Below are 12,941 nucleotides of genomic sequence, written 5' to 3'. Positions count from 1 at the left end.
AAAGACCTTTGCTAAATAATAGAGTGGCAGAAGTGTGGCAAGCAGAGAAAAACAGCAACACAGGGAGAGAGACAGTGAAAGGAGAAAAAGTACGATTGGTTAACCTTGATGTTCATCCACAGAGTCAGTTTGAGGATGTGCACGACACGTGTATTCAGACATATGTTTGTATAATTAGACAGGAAGTCACCAAGTAGGAAAGCAGTGCGGTGAACATTCAGAGCTAAAAATAGACGATCGATGGACTGATTATCATAACAAAACGTGGGGGGAGGTGGTCTCGTGTGCTCAGTGAGCATGTGTGGGAATGAAGAGGTAAGGATGCTGGGAAGTGTGTGTTTTATACTATTGGTTAAGCTGAAGACACAGAGAAAAAGGTATGATTTTGTCCTCGAGAGTTTTGAGATTCATTGTTGAAAAAGACGACATGTAGTATTTGTAGTTGTAATACCGGAGAATTGTTAGTGAGCAACACACCTAATGATAAAAACTGGATACACACGGTCCCACATCAGCTTCCAGCTCGGTCTCAACGCGGAGATATATGGATCTTGTTCGTCTCACAAACCTCTCCAGGCTTCAGCATATCATCCATCAGAGCCAACAGGCTGCTTTGGGAGTTTGAAGGAATTTGTTACAGAGACAGAGGTAACACCAAATCTACAGTAACTAAAAATATTCTCTAAAATTCGATCAAGGGTAACACAATAATCCCCAGGTGGACTGGATCAGGAGGATTAAAAATAGCTGGTAGACAGTTGATAGTACACCTGTCCCTCTCGGGCCAAATGCTGAAGTTGGTGGACAGTGAGAGGTTTATCTTCTGTTTGCATGTCTTTTAATCTCAATAGAGATATGTTGCAGTTTGTCTAAGCTCTTTTACCATACCAGATACTTTGGTAGGTCCATAACTGTGCGTGCATGTAGTGCAATAGAGCACAAATCCCATGGTGTCAAACCATTTTTACACAAATTAAAATGTTTATGAAACGATGCACAAGACATTAAATCTTCCTATTCCATCTAAAACCCAGAGGTAAAAATGTTATCCGATATGAAACAAGCCAAGGGGAAATATAGAGTCTGTGTTTTAAGACACAATAATACAACGGTACAAACAAAAAATACCAAGACACAATACATTGTCCTCAAAACCCTGAAAGTGTTTACCCAGAATCCTTTTCAGTACAGAGCCAGCAGAGCAGCACGGCAGCAGGAGAGCAGAGAGGAATGAGAAGATTGTCTTGTTTCTTGCGCCACACAAAAACACATTGCTGCTTGCTTATTCATCTACTGTCTCAGTCTGGCATCTATCTATTTATCCATCTATCTTACTGTTTCGTTTCACAAATTTCCCTCCTCTATTTTCCTTTCTCCTCTCATTTCTAATTTACCTCATTGTTCTTCCATCCATTTGTTTCTCTGTTGGTGCTCTTTGTCCCCATTACTCCCTCTCTGCCTTTTTTAATCCGCTCCCTCTTCCCCTCGTTATCCTCCTCTCTTCTTTTGTCTCTCCTTCAAGCTCTGTCTCGCACTTTGGTCTCTCGTCTCTTTCTCTCTCACTGTTCACCCTCCCTCTTTCTTTTAGTTTTACCCGGTTCACAGATGTAAAGTGAGGCAGCAGGTGTATAGGAGAGGTATGAGCACACACACACAGTCATCCTTATTTACACTACAAAACCCAGGCTACAGATGCAGCGAAGCAACATGGCAACACTCTGACAGAAGCATCTGCTACCAAGACAACACGTCAGTGCCTGGCAACGCAGCCTTGCCATGGAAACAAGCTGCAAAATCTACATTAGCTGTAGAAAAATAATATTTATGTCACAGATTACACTGCCGTTTTGCCGACACAGCTGTTTTACTAGTTTCAGCCTCAGAGGTCCTCAGCTTGAGCCCTTTTGTTTTGCAGAGCTGCAGGTGTGTGCTTTCTTGCACTTCATCCATCAATTACTGTCCCAGCATGCACCTCCGAGACTCACCTGGTTACCTCAGAGTAATTCAGCTGCTGTTTAAGTGGACAGGTTTCACTCCGGCAGGGGCAGTAGGCTGGGAGGACTGGGAGACTTGGATATTAGCTCTTCAGAGTAAATAACTCTCGAGACGGCTGATAATCTGGGTTGTTGCTCAACTACAGACACAGTGGGCGAGCTAGCACCAAGTTTCAAAGCTTTAAAGGATGACTGAGATGAGATGAAGCCTACTGCATACAAAATAATAATGCCAGTTCTACTAAAGCCTGTAACTTGGCAGTACAAAGTAGAAAACTCATGAACTGGTAATATCGAGGTAATAGGTGTTTATAAGAAGCATACAGTATAGCACTGGTGGACAAAAGCATCATTCTCCTCACACCAATATAGTGTATGCTTTTCTACATTCACTTTTAATTAATCTCACTAATGTTTAATGTGATGAATGCGAGCCAGTCAATAAATGACTGGCTGATTTTAGCAACGTTGGCTAGCTAAACATGCCTGCAACCAACTTGACTGACAAAGTATGAAATAACAGCACTGTATGTTCGTTTAACATATGTTACATAACCTGCTTAGATTAGTTGAACAACAGATAATAAACAGGCTTGATAATGCACAACATGCTAACGACAGTTTAGTTTTTTTACAAAGGAAATCTTTGTTCTGCTACTCCTGTACCATCCATTTGTAAACCTTTATACCACACAAACGTACACAATGTTTAGGATGCTAATCTTGTATTTGGTTGTGTACCAATCATTTTTTACATAGTATCAGCTGGCGCTGGGGAGTGTTTTGCCCCCCAGCTACTACAACTCAGTTACTCTCAAAGATGGACAGCTAGGAGCCAGTTAAGGTAGCTTAGCATAAAGACTGCAAACAGGGGAAAACAGCTAGCCTGACTTTGTTCAAAAGGCACACAATCTGCCTATCAGCAACTATAAGATTTGCTAGCTAACACACATCATGTATGTTTTTGTATATACAACAAGCAAAAAATGAAAAAAGATAATGTTTCCGTTTTAAGGAGGGTTATGTAGAACTATTTCTAAGCTAGGGGCAGTTGCCAGGCAACCAACAGTGATTATGGGATATGACCAAGCATATTACCCCCTATAAAGAGGAGAAATGTCGTTACAAATGTAGTCTTTTGGTCACATTAAACGAACAATATGAAACTTGTTAATTAGTAAGTTTTATAGGTGGTGGAAGATGAAATGTGTAACCATTGGTCTGAGCCATGCTGGCTGTTTTCCCTGATGCAGTATTTCTGCTAAGCTAACTGGCTCCAGCTTCATGTTTATCCAACCAAAATGACGATCTATGAATCTCCTCATTTAACTTTTGGCAAATTTGCCAACAGGTTTATTTTTCCAAAATGTCAAACTAATTGCAAGGAATGGTGTGGCATTATCGGCGCTGCATTGTTTACATTTCAATACTCACTGAACACTGAAGTCAACCTTACTTTAATAAAGTGCTGGTTGACTGATTAGTATATTGGCAGAAAATGAATCATTACCATTGCTGACAAATGGTTTTAATGATTATGGTCATTTATCAACCAAAATGCCATTTAAATATTAACTCGCTCCAGTATTTTTTTTAAAAGCATCAGTGTGAGTCATTGATGATTTTATCTGTACACAATTCAATATTTGGTCACAAACTAGGCAATGTTGGGCAGAGTATCTTCTCACATTTTATAAATTAAATAGAAATGTTTATACATCATCCATAAATATCATATGATGTAATTCTTATAATTTGTAAAATATAAAGATAAATGATGTTAAAAATAATTTATTCAGCCCTACTTTGTTCAGATCGTGCCCAATTTCAACAACAAAAAAGTTCCCAATGAATTCAACACATTTGGTATAAATTGTGGTTAAATATATGAAAAGATTCTGTATACTTATCAGGTTACTATACCATCCCATCATAACCTGGTTTTGTAAAGACGGCTGTGGCAATTGTTGCATGAAAGTGATGAAATAATTAATAACAGGTCATTATTGAGTTAAAACTAAAATAAGTGATTTACTAGGAAACGAAAGTTAATTCAACGGTAAACTCCTCCACAGAAATGAAACCTGCTAAGCACAGAGTCAGTTCAGGTTAACTACCGCTGCATCAAGTCTGGAGTTTCTTTCATAAAGAGTCTGTCAGGTCCACGAGCGGCTGTAAAGACAACTGAGGCGCTCAGTGGATCAGAGTGAAGCCAGCCTGGGTGACATTGAGGAATTACTCCTGTAGTGATGGCAATCAGACCCGATAGGCTGAAAAGCACCTTTATTGGTAAAGTAAGAACGCAGGACGACAGTGGGGGTGATGATGATGTACACACACACACAGCTGGTGTGTGGGATTTGGTATGCAGGTTGTGCAGCTGTGTGTGTGGGTTTCTGTGTGGAGGGGCAAAGAATGACCAGAGCAAACAGTCGAGCTTTTTGAGGTGTCAGTGCTTACCGACCATCACAGGACAGCATCTGGCTCGTCGCTGCACATTACTCTGATGTTAGAGGCAGACTCGTGGTGAAGAGGGAATACTAGAGACAGGAGAAGAACATATAGCCCCCAAAAGAGCATCATTTTTGTATTAGCTGCTCAGTGAGCGAATCATACCGAGGAGAGACCTGTCCAGAGCTTAACATGAAAAGCACCTTGCAAACATAACCAATTCATAAATCACGTTCAATGTTTGCCATTTTCATTTCATAATAATCCTATCACTTGCAGATTCTTTCATACGTGGAACAACATTAATCCAGCGTGCCAATCAAACAGCAGGGAGCGCAGAACCGCATCAAAGCATGTCAGCCAAGCCTTTAGCAAGAGCACGCCAGCAGGCAAATCACCCCTTTAAGGTGAGAGCCCCTGTGGGATGATGTATTTTTCCTTCTCCTTCACATGGAGAGGCAAGCACACACAACGTCTACAGAAAATGGCGTGTACCACTCACTTATTATTTAACAGTTCAGCCAATTAAATCTCGACACACAAACAGAATATTCAATGTGTCATTGTAAAAATCATGTGTTTTCACACAAAAACGTTTCTCTTTCTTAAGCGTTTCTGTGAGTTCACACACATAACAATCAATGTGCCAAACACAAGAAATACATATTTTCTTTCTCACATCATCTAACTTTACTCTAATCATCATGACAAACGCCCTCAAATAACTGCCATCACTCCTCTTCCTCCCCCATCATCATCACTCACACTACCAATTGAGGGCTGAAGCCCACTCACATCCATATTATTAACTCTGAAGATGATACAATCAGCTATCTATATACAGGATTAAGCATTTTATAATACCAATATGTTCCAACTACAAAAATATCCCCAAAAGCTGACCCTACTTTCTTGGTTCAATTTCAGAACTCCTTTTTTGGAAGCAACTATAATGTTTTTTTCTTCAGCCAGTCAAATACAAAATCAAACACAGATGGAGGTGGGAGATGTTGGTGGCTCACTGCAGCGACAGCTTCCCCTGCCGAGGAAATCATCACAGATGAATGGACTGAATGTTCACTTCAAGCTGCAGATTGTACAACAGCAGAATGAATCAGGTCTAACTTTGTTACAACAGCACATTGACAAACATGTTGTCCGAGCCAAATTGTCATACAAGTGTAAGTGTGCTTGACTGTGAGGAAAGCAGAGCAAACAACAAGATAAGGCTTCAACTGGCAGTCACACATTCACCAGTTTACTCAACAATATTGTACTGCTTGGTGACTGTTTCTATGTGTGTCCTCTCTTGCAATTTACTCTGAAGTTAAAATCTATAACAAAAAAAAAAAAATGTAAAGTTACAGAGTAGAGTAAAAGTTACAACAAAAAAATCCCAGTTAACCCATCAATATCAGTTTCAGACATGTTGACAGCCTTCTGCTAGATCTGATTGTTTTATTCAGCTCACTGATGGTGCAGAGAGCTTTGTTTAACATTTTGTAAAGGAGAACTCTCTTGTAGAAAGTTCTTGTTAGCTTTTTGCATAGTAAGTAAACTGCATACATGGAAAATCTCCTGCATGCATCCAGGTTAAACGGTTCCAATTCCACAAATCGCTATCAACATTACCGCTATCATTATCATGGGATCGTCAGCACTATCACCTTCTGGAGCATTCTGGCCATGCTTCTCATCAACTTCCTGATGTTCTCCAGAGGAGGATCCCCTGACGGAGGCTGCGAGGCTTCGGGCAACGTCCGACCAGAGCAGTGGATGTGAAGTGACAGAAGCTGCATGTATTTATAGGCTATGCGAGTAGGGAAACGTGCTGCTCACTGTTGAAGCTATTTATAGAGCCTTTTACTGATGCCTCTGAGTAGTGTGGAGGGGGGGAGATGGTTCCCCGGGGAATGACTTACGAGGCTCTCTCATATCTCCCACTACCCTTATTCAGTGCACGTCCACCCTTCTACTCCCCATGTCTCTGCTCTGCTCATCCCTCCATCCTACTGCATCAACTCTCGCCTTCTCAATCTCCGTCCGCTCTCTTCTTTCCTCCACATCTCTCCCCTGCTGATCGTCTCTTCTTAACCACCTCTCCTCCTGTCTTCTCCCTTTTTCTATCTTCCCACATAGCCTCTTTGCTCATGTCCACATCCATTATCTGCCCTCCCATTTCTTCTAATATCTGTTTACTGTACTGTCACTGTTCTCCTTCCCCCTATATATTTCTCAGATCTTCTCACTCCTTGAGCTCCATTTCAATGGCTTGCTCTCTTAGCTACCCTCTTATTAAAGAGGTACTCACACTGTTTGTATGCAGGGAGCAGAACCATCTAAAACTCTTCTCTAATTCCTCAACAGCAGGTGCTCAGGCAGAAGCGTGGACTCGTTTTCTGAAGTGGTCAAGTGATCTCTGTGAATGGACTGAAACATTTCTTATCTCAAAGGCTTGAGAAGTAAGATAAGCTATCAAACTGTGACTTCTTACACCATGTTTCATCCTAAATTTGCATTTAAGATAAAGGCCAATCTGATGTTTTATTCCACTCACATCACACCTAAATTGTCCTTCTGTCTGCTTGATCTGCTTGACACTAGTATGCAGTACTAGTTATTCACTCTTACATAGTTTTATTCATATCACATGTGTGCCACATTTCTCTCCTAGTGAAAATGTGTTGAACTTTATTGATCCCAATTTGGGAAAAATGTTTGTTGTATATCTTTATAGTGTCAGTCCAACTATGTTTTGCATGTATGCTAGTTGAAGTGTAAATGCATGTAAAAGGGAAACCTGAAAATAAGTAAAGGTTCACATGCAAACACATTGCAACATGAAGGCATCAACACAACATGTGAATAAAGTTATTAATATCACACTCTTTTTGGGGAGATTGGCCAATCTTTGAGCCAAGTGATGTAACAGGATGCAGGAGTTGATCTAGCTCAGGGATGGGCAAATGGCGGCCCGGGGGCCTCATGCGGCCCCCACCTCCTCTTTTTGCGGCCCTCAGATTAATTTATAAACAATGTAATTCATACTTGTAGTACTGATACCGTCCACTAGACTCCTAGTTATGTTGTGAGCTGCGTACATGATTTCAAATACCGGCGCTGAGGAACAGGTGTCTTATTGTGGAATAAGGGGAATGCAGAGACTGGCTACAAGTGTCTTAGGTTCAAGTTAGACAACTAATGTCTGGGTTAGTGTTCATGACTTCATGTTGATGTCATCTTAATGGTTAATCTCAATGCACACACACATTTTCCGTGCTTTCCAATAGTTTACAATAGCTTTATTCCACTGTTAAATAACCTTTTCAATACAAACATGCCACTTGTAAAAAATAGATAACATTTCTGTGAACTGATATTTGTTTAGTGAGCTTATTAGAGGATGTTCCCTGAAAGATTGTAAAATGTCAATGCAGATGTCAGACTTAGTATATGTGTTAATAATTACATACAATATATGGAATTTGTGTGTGTGTGTGTGTTCCAAGTGAATCTGCGGCCCCCTGGTGGCCAGTACATCAATTTTGTGGCCCCCACCACCATCAAAGTTGCCCATCCCTGATCTAGCTGTATGAACACACTCATGCACGCACACGTGTACGCACACGCACACACACACACACACACACACACACACACACACACACACACACACACACACACACACACACACACACACACACACACACACACACCTTCAGTGTGACAGCATGTTGTGATGCAGAGTGGCGTCTGCTTGTCAAGCTGACAGACTCGCACTGACAGCATGGTCAGAGCGCTGCAGACACGGGAGAAAAACTCTGATTTTATAACGTTTTGAACCACAACAACAAACAGTCTGTTGAGCACGAGCAGCCCAGCACTCAGGACAATCATCCCTGTTTTTTGGCAGTCTGATGCTCTGTCACTGATAGTTACGCAACGTCCCCGTGTGTCTCAGACTGGCAGGAAGTCATCGAATGTGAAACACCCTCGGATGCTGTGGAGATGACCTTCCTGCAGCGGTCAGGCTGTATAACCACCACGGCCCCCCCTTGTAGACCCCCACAACACTTATGTTCAATGTCTGTGCTAACATTATTATTAAAACTGGCTGCTTCAGACTTCCGGTATGACGGTGGAGTGAGAAGACGCTAGTTAACCAACTCTCTCAGGTCGATCCCGAATAAACCCACTAACGCCAAATACTCGACGAGAAAAAGTAGAAAATGAGTGGGAGAAACAATAGAAAAAGCCGGAAAGCTAACAAAAGTCAAGACGAAGTAGGAGAACAACCCGAAATGGACGAATCCGCCGAAGCTAGCGAACAGGAGGAAGAGCTAACAGAGGCAACGGAGCCACGAGATACCACAGATATGCTACGTGCCGGGCTAACAGCTATTAGCAAAGATATCCGAGAGCTCAAGCAGGATATACGACACCAGCTATCCACATTTAAAGATGAACTGAAGAAAGAAGTGAAAGAAGAAATCAATAACCTCCGGCAAGAATTATATAATAAACTCACAGAAAACCAAAACGAACTACAGACACAGAAAAGCTGTGTTAGCGAAGCCGAGACACGCATCGCTGAGTTGGAAGAGTGGCAGTCAGTGGCTAATTGTGCACTGTTGGGGATGTCGGATCATACAAGGCAGATGCAAGACAAATTAACGGACCTTGAGGGAAGAACAAGAAGAAATAACATCAGGATCTTCGGCGTGCCGGAGGATGCGGAGGGGAGCTCCGCCGGTAAATATCTGGAACGACTCCTCAGCATTGAACTCGAGCTCTCCGACGGACCCCCCCTCGGGATCCAAAGTGCACACCGAGCCCTCGGCCAAAAGCCGCCCCCGAGTGCCCCCCCAAGATCAATGATAGTGAACTTTCAAACGTACGAGACTAAGGACATGATTCTAAAGAAAGCATGGCAGAAGAGGATTAAAGTAGGAGACAGGCAAATCTTTTTTGATCATGATTATGCGACAGAGATCATGCAGAAAAGGAAGGCATACTCTGGTATTAAAACTATCTTGAAGGAAAAGGCAATTCGCTTTCAGACACCCATGGCAAAAATAAGGATACATTGGAACAACGGAGTAAAGACGTATGGAAGCGCCAGAGAGGCTGCACAAGATATGAGAGAAAGAGGCTACTCGGTGGAAACTCCAGAAGGTGACACAGAATCAACAGCGGAGGGGAGACTGCGAGGAGGGACGGAGTGGCAGTCGGTGAAGGGGGCGAAGACGAGAAGGGATGAGTTAGATATGTTGGACATGATTGGACTTTATGGACCCCCCTTTTGTGGGTCTAGTTTGAGGTCCAAGGAGGGGCCCTCTTTGAAGAGGAGGACTTTCCCCACGCACTGTGATGGGAGATTCCCACATATTTGGAAGCCATTTTTATTTCTGATTTGTGTTTTGTTCATAATGTTGTTCATGTTTACTTATTGCAGAGTCGTTTTGGGAGCACATATTGAGGAAGCAATGCAACGTAATGATGTCTAACAGTACCAATATAGTGTCGCTGAATGTAAATGGTCTAAACACACCAAAGAAAAGAGAGGGTTATAAGAAAATCGAAAAAGGAAAATGTACAAATCATATTCCTTCAGGAGACCCATTTATCCAGATTAGAACATGAAAAACTGAGAAGGTACGGTTACAGAAATGTATACTATAGTTCATATAAGGAGGGGAGGAGAAGAGGAGTTGCAATATTAATATCCAATCAAACGCAATTTGAATATGAAAAAGAAATCAAAGACAAAGAAGGAAGGTATATCATAGTTAAAGGAAGGTTAGAAAATGAACCAATAACACTGATAAATATATATGCACCTCCAGAAAGCGATAAAAACTTTTTTAAATCCTTGTTCGATGTAATTGCTGTAGAAACAAAGGGAATCTTAATTTGCGGTGGAGATTTGAATGTTGTTATGAATCATAGTAAGGATAAACTAGTCACAAAAGATCCAAACGGCAATTATCAAAATTTGTAAATATATCACTGGAAGAAATGGGGATGATAGATGTATGAAGAACCCTACATCCTTTGGAAAAAGACTTTACACATTTTTCGGCCGCCCATAAGGTCCACTCAAGGATAGATTATTTTCTCATAAATGAAAATGATATACACAGGGTAAAGGAATGCAGGATAGGAGGGGCGGATGTGTCGGACCACAATCCAGTCTTCTTAAAAATATGTTTAAATAACAGGACACGACACACGGTCTGGAGACTCAATTCTGGAATATTAAATAGTGAACAAAGAAAGGAGAGAATAAAAACAGATATTGCAGAATACATAGAGGAGAATGACAATGGAACAGTAGACCCTACAATCCTATGGGATGCCATGAAAGCGGTCATCAGAGGGAAATTGATAGCTGAAACTGCAAATGCAAAAAAGATTAAATTAGAGGCATATAGAAAATATTCAAAAAGATTAAGAGAATTGGAAAGGGAATTTCAGAATACAAAAGAATCAGAAACGGAACAAGAAATCAAACATTTGAGAACAAAGATAAATGATTTACTACTTGATGAAATTGAAAAGAGAAACAAGTTTGTGAAACAAAACTATTATGAAACTGAACCTAGAGCCACTAAACTATTAGCAAAACGTTTACGAAAACAACAAGTCATCAACACTATAAATAAAATTAGGGAACCAGATACAAACGTGCTAACATATACACCGGAGAATATAGAAATAATTTTTCAGGATTACTATAGACAATTATATACGCAACCAGCATCCGCAGATAAGAGGAAATGAGAACTTTTTTAAACTCACTAGACTTACCGTCAATTGGCAACATACAAAACGATGTTCTTACAGCGGACATCACAATAGAGGAGGTGAATAACGCAATAAGTTCATTAAAAAATAATAAATCACCAGGTAGTGATGGATACCCTGCAGAGTGGTACAAGATGTTTAGAGAAGAACTGGCACCGCTTCTACTCTCCTCTTTCAATTGGACAATTCAAAATAACAAGATGCCACCATCATGGACTGAGGCAATCATTTCAGTCATACCTAAACCAGGAAGAGATAAAGAACACTGTGGAAACTATAGACCCATCTCAATATTGAACGTAGACTATCAAATATACACAAAAATTATCTCTAAACGACTGAACACCTTTATATCAGAAATGATAGAAGAAGACCAGACGGGATTCGTAAGCCAACGTCAAGCACAAGATAATATTAGAAGAACCCTACATATAGTGGACCATGCACAAAAGACTAAACAAAGTACTGTACTAGTAAGCATTGATGCGGAAAAAGCATTTGACCGGGTAAACTGGGAATTTTTGTATCAAATATTGGAACGTATTGGATTTAACAAGAAGGCAACACAATGCATAAGAACATTATATCAAAAACCAACGGCTAGAATCAAAATTAATGGAAGCTTGACAGACAAAATTGATTTACAGAGATCAACCAGACAAGGATGTTGTCTATCACCCACTCTATTTGCTCTTTTCATGGAGCCCTTGGCACAGGCCATTCGCCAAAATAAAGAAATTAAGGGTGTTGAGATAAAGGGGATGGAACATAAGATAGGGCTTTTTGCAGATTATGTCATAGCCTTCCTTGAACAACCTAATACATCACTTCCGGTGCTTATTGAGCTTCTGGAAACATATGGACACCTTTCTGGATATAAAATTAATATTTCAAAAACACAGATACTAACACTTAACTACACACCATCAACAATGATTAGGGACACATTCAATCTTAATTGGAATTTAAAGCAAATAAAATATTTGGGGATCAACATTACTAGAGGATTAAATAAAATATACAAAGCAAACTACAATAAGATAAATCAAGAGATACAAAAAGATATCGAGAGATGGTCTACTCTACCATTAGACTTTACCTCTAGAATTGAGACGGTGAAAATGAATCTTCTGCCACGACTTCTCTACCTGTTTCAATCCCTGCCAGTGGAGGTCCCCCAAACTCAATTTACAACATGGGACAGGCAAATATCAAGGTTTATTTGGGGGGGCAAAAAACCCAGAGTAAAATATGAAACCCTCCAGTTATCTAAAAACAAAGGGGGCATGGGACTTCCAAAATTAAAAGAATACTATAATGCTGCTCAATTAAGATATGTTGTATGCTGGTGCAAACCAGATTACACATCAAAGTGGAAGGAAATAGAAAAAGAATGTGTTGAATATCCAATCCAGAATATTATTGGCGATAAAGAAGTATACGAGAAAATACAGAACCAACTAGATTTAATTACATCCTTCACTCTGAAATTATGGTTTCAAATAGTTAAAAAGCACGGGATAGGGAAAGATATACATTTACTAAAATGGGTAGCATTTGATAGTAGTTTTAAACCTGCTGGATATGATAAGGGATTCAAACTATGGATAACCAAGGGGATATCAGCATGGTGCACATTAGAGAAGGATGGGGAGCTGCAGAGCTTCCAGAATTTGAAGGATAAATATT

The 12,941-nt window shown here is 40.4% G+C and overlaps 1 protein-coding gene across 6 annotated transcripts in view; it reads right to left on the bottom strand.

Annotated features, from left to right (window-relative positions):
• magi2b (membrane associated guanylate kinase, WW and PDZ domain containing 2b) overlaps positions 1-12,941 on the bottom strand; it is a 105,263-nt gene that overhangs the window by 51,372 nt on the left and 40,950 nt on the right. The gene's annotated exons all lie outside the window — the stretch shown is intronic.

This window comes from Pseudochaenichthys georgianus, chromosome 6, assembly GCF_902827115.2.
Source record: "Pseudochaenichthys georgianus chromosome 6, fPseGeo1.2, whole genome shotgun sequence".
Taxonomy (NCBI): Eukaryota; Metazoa; Chordata; class Actinopteri; order Perciformes; family Channichthyidae; genus Pseudochaenichthys; species Pseudochaenichthys georgianus.
Note: the sequence above shows the minus strand (reverse complement) of the source record. Positions and strands in the feature narration are given on the sequence as shown.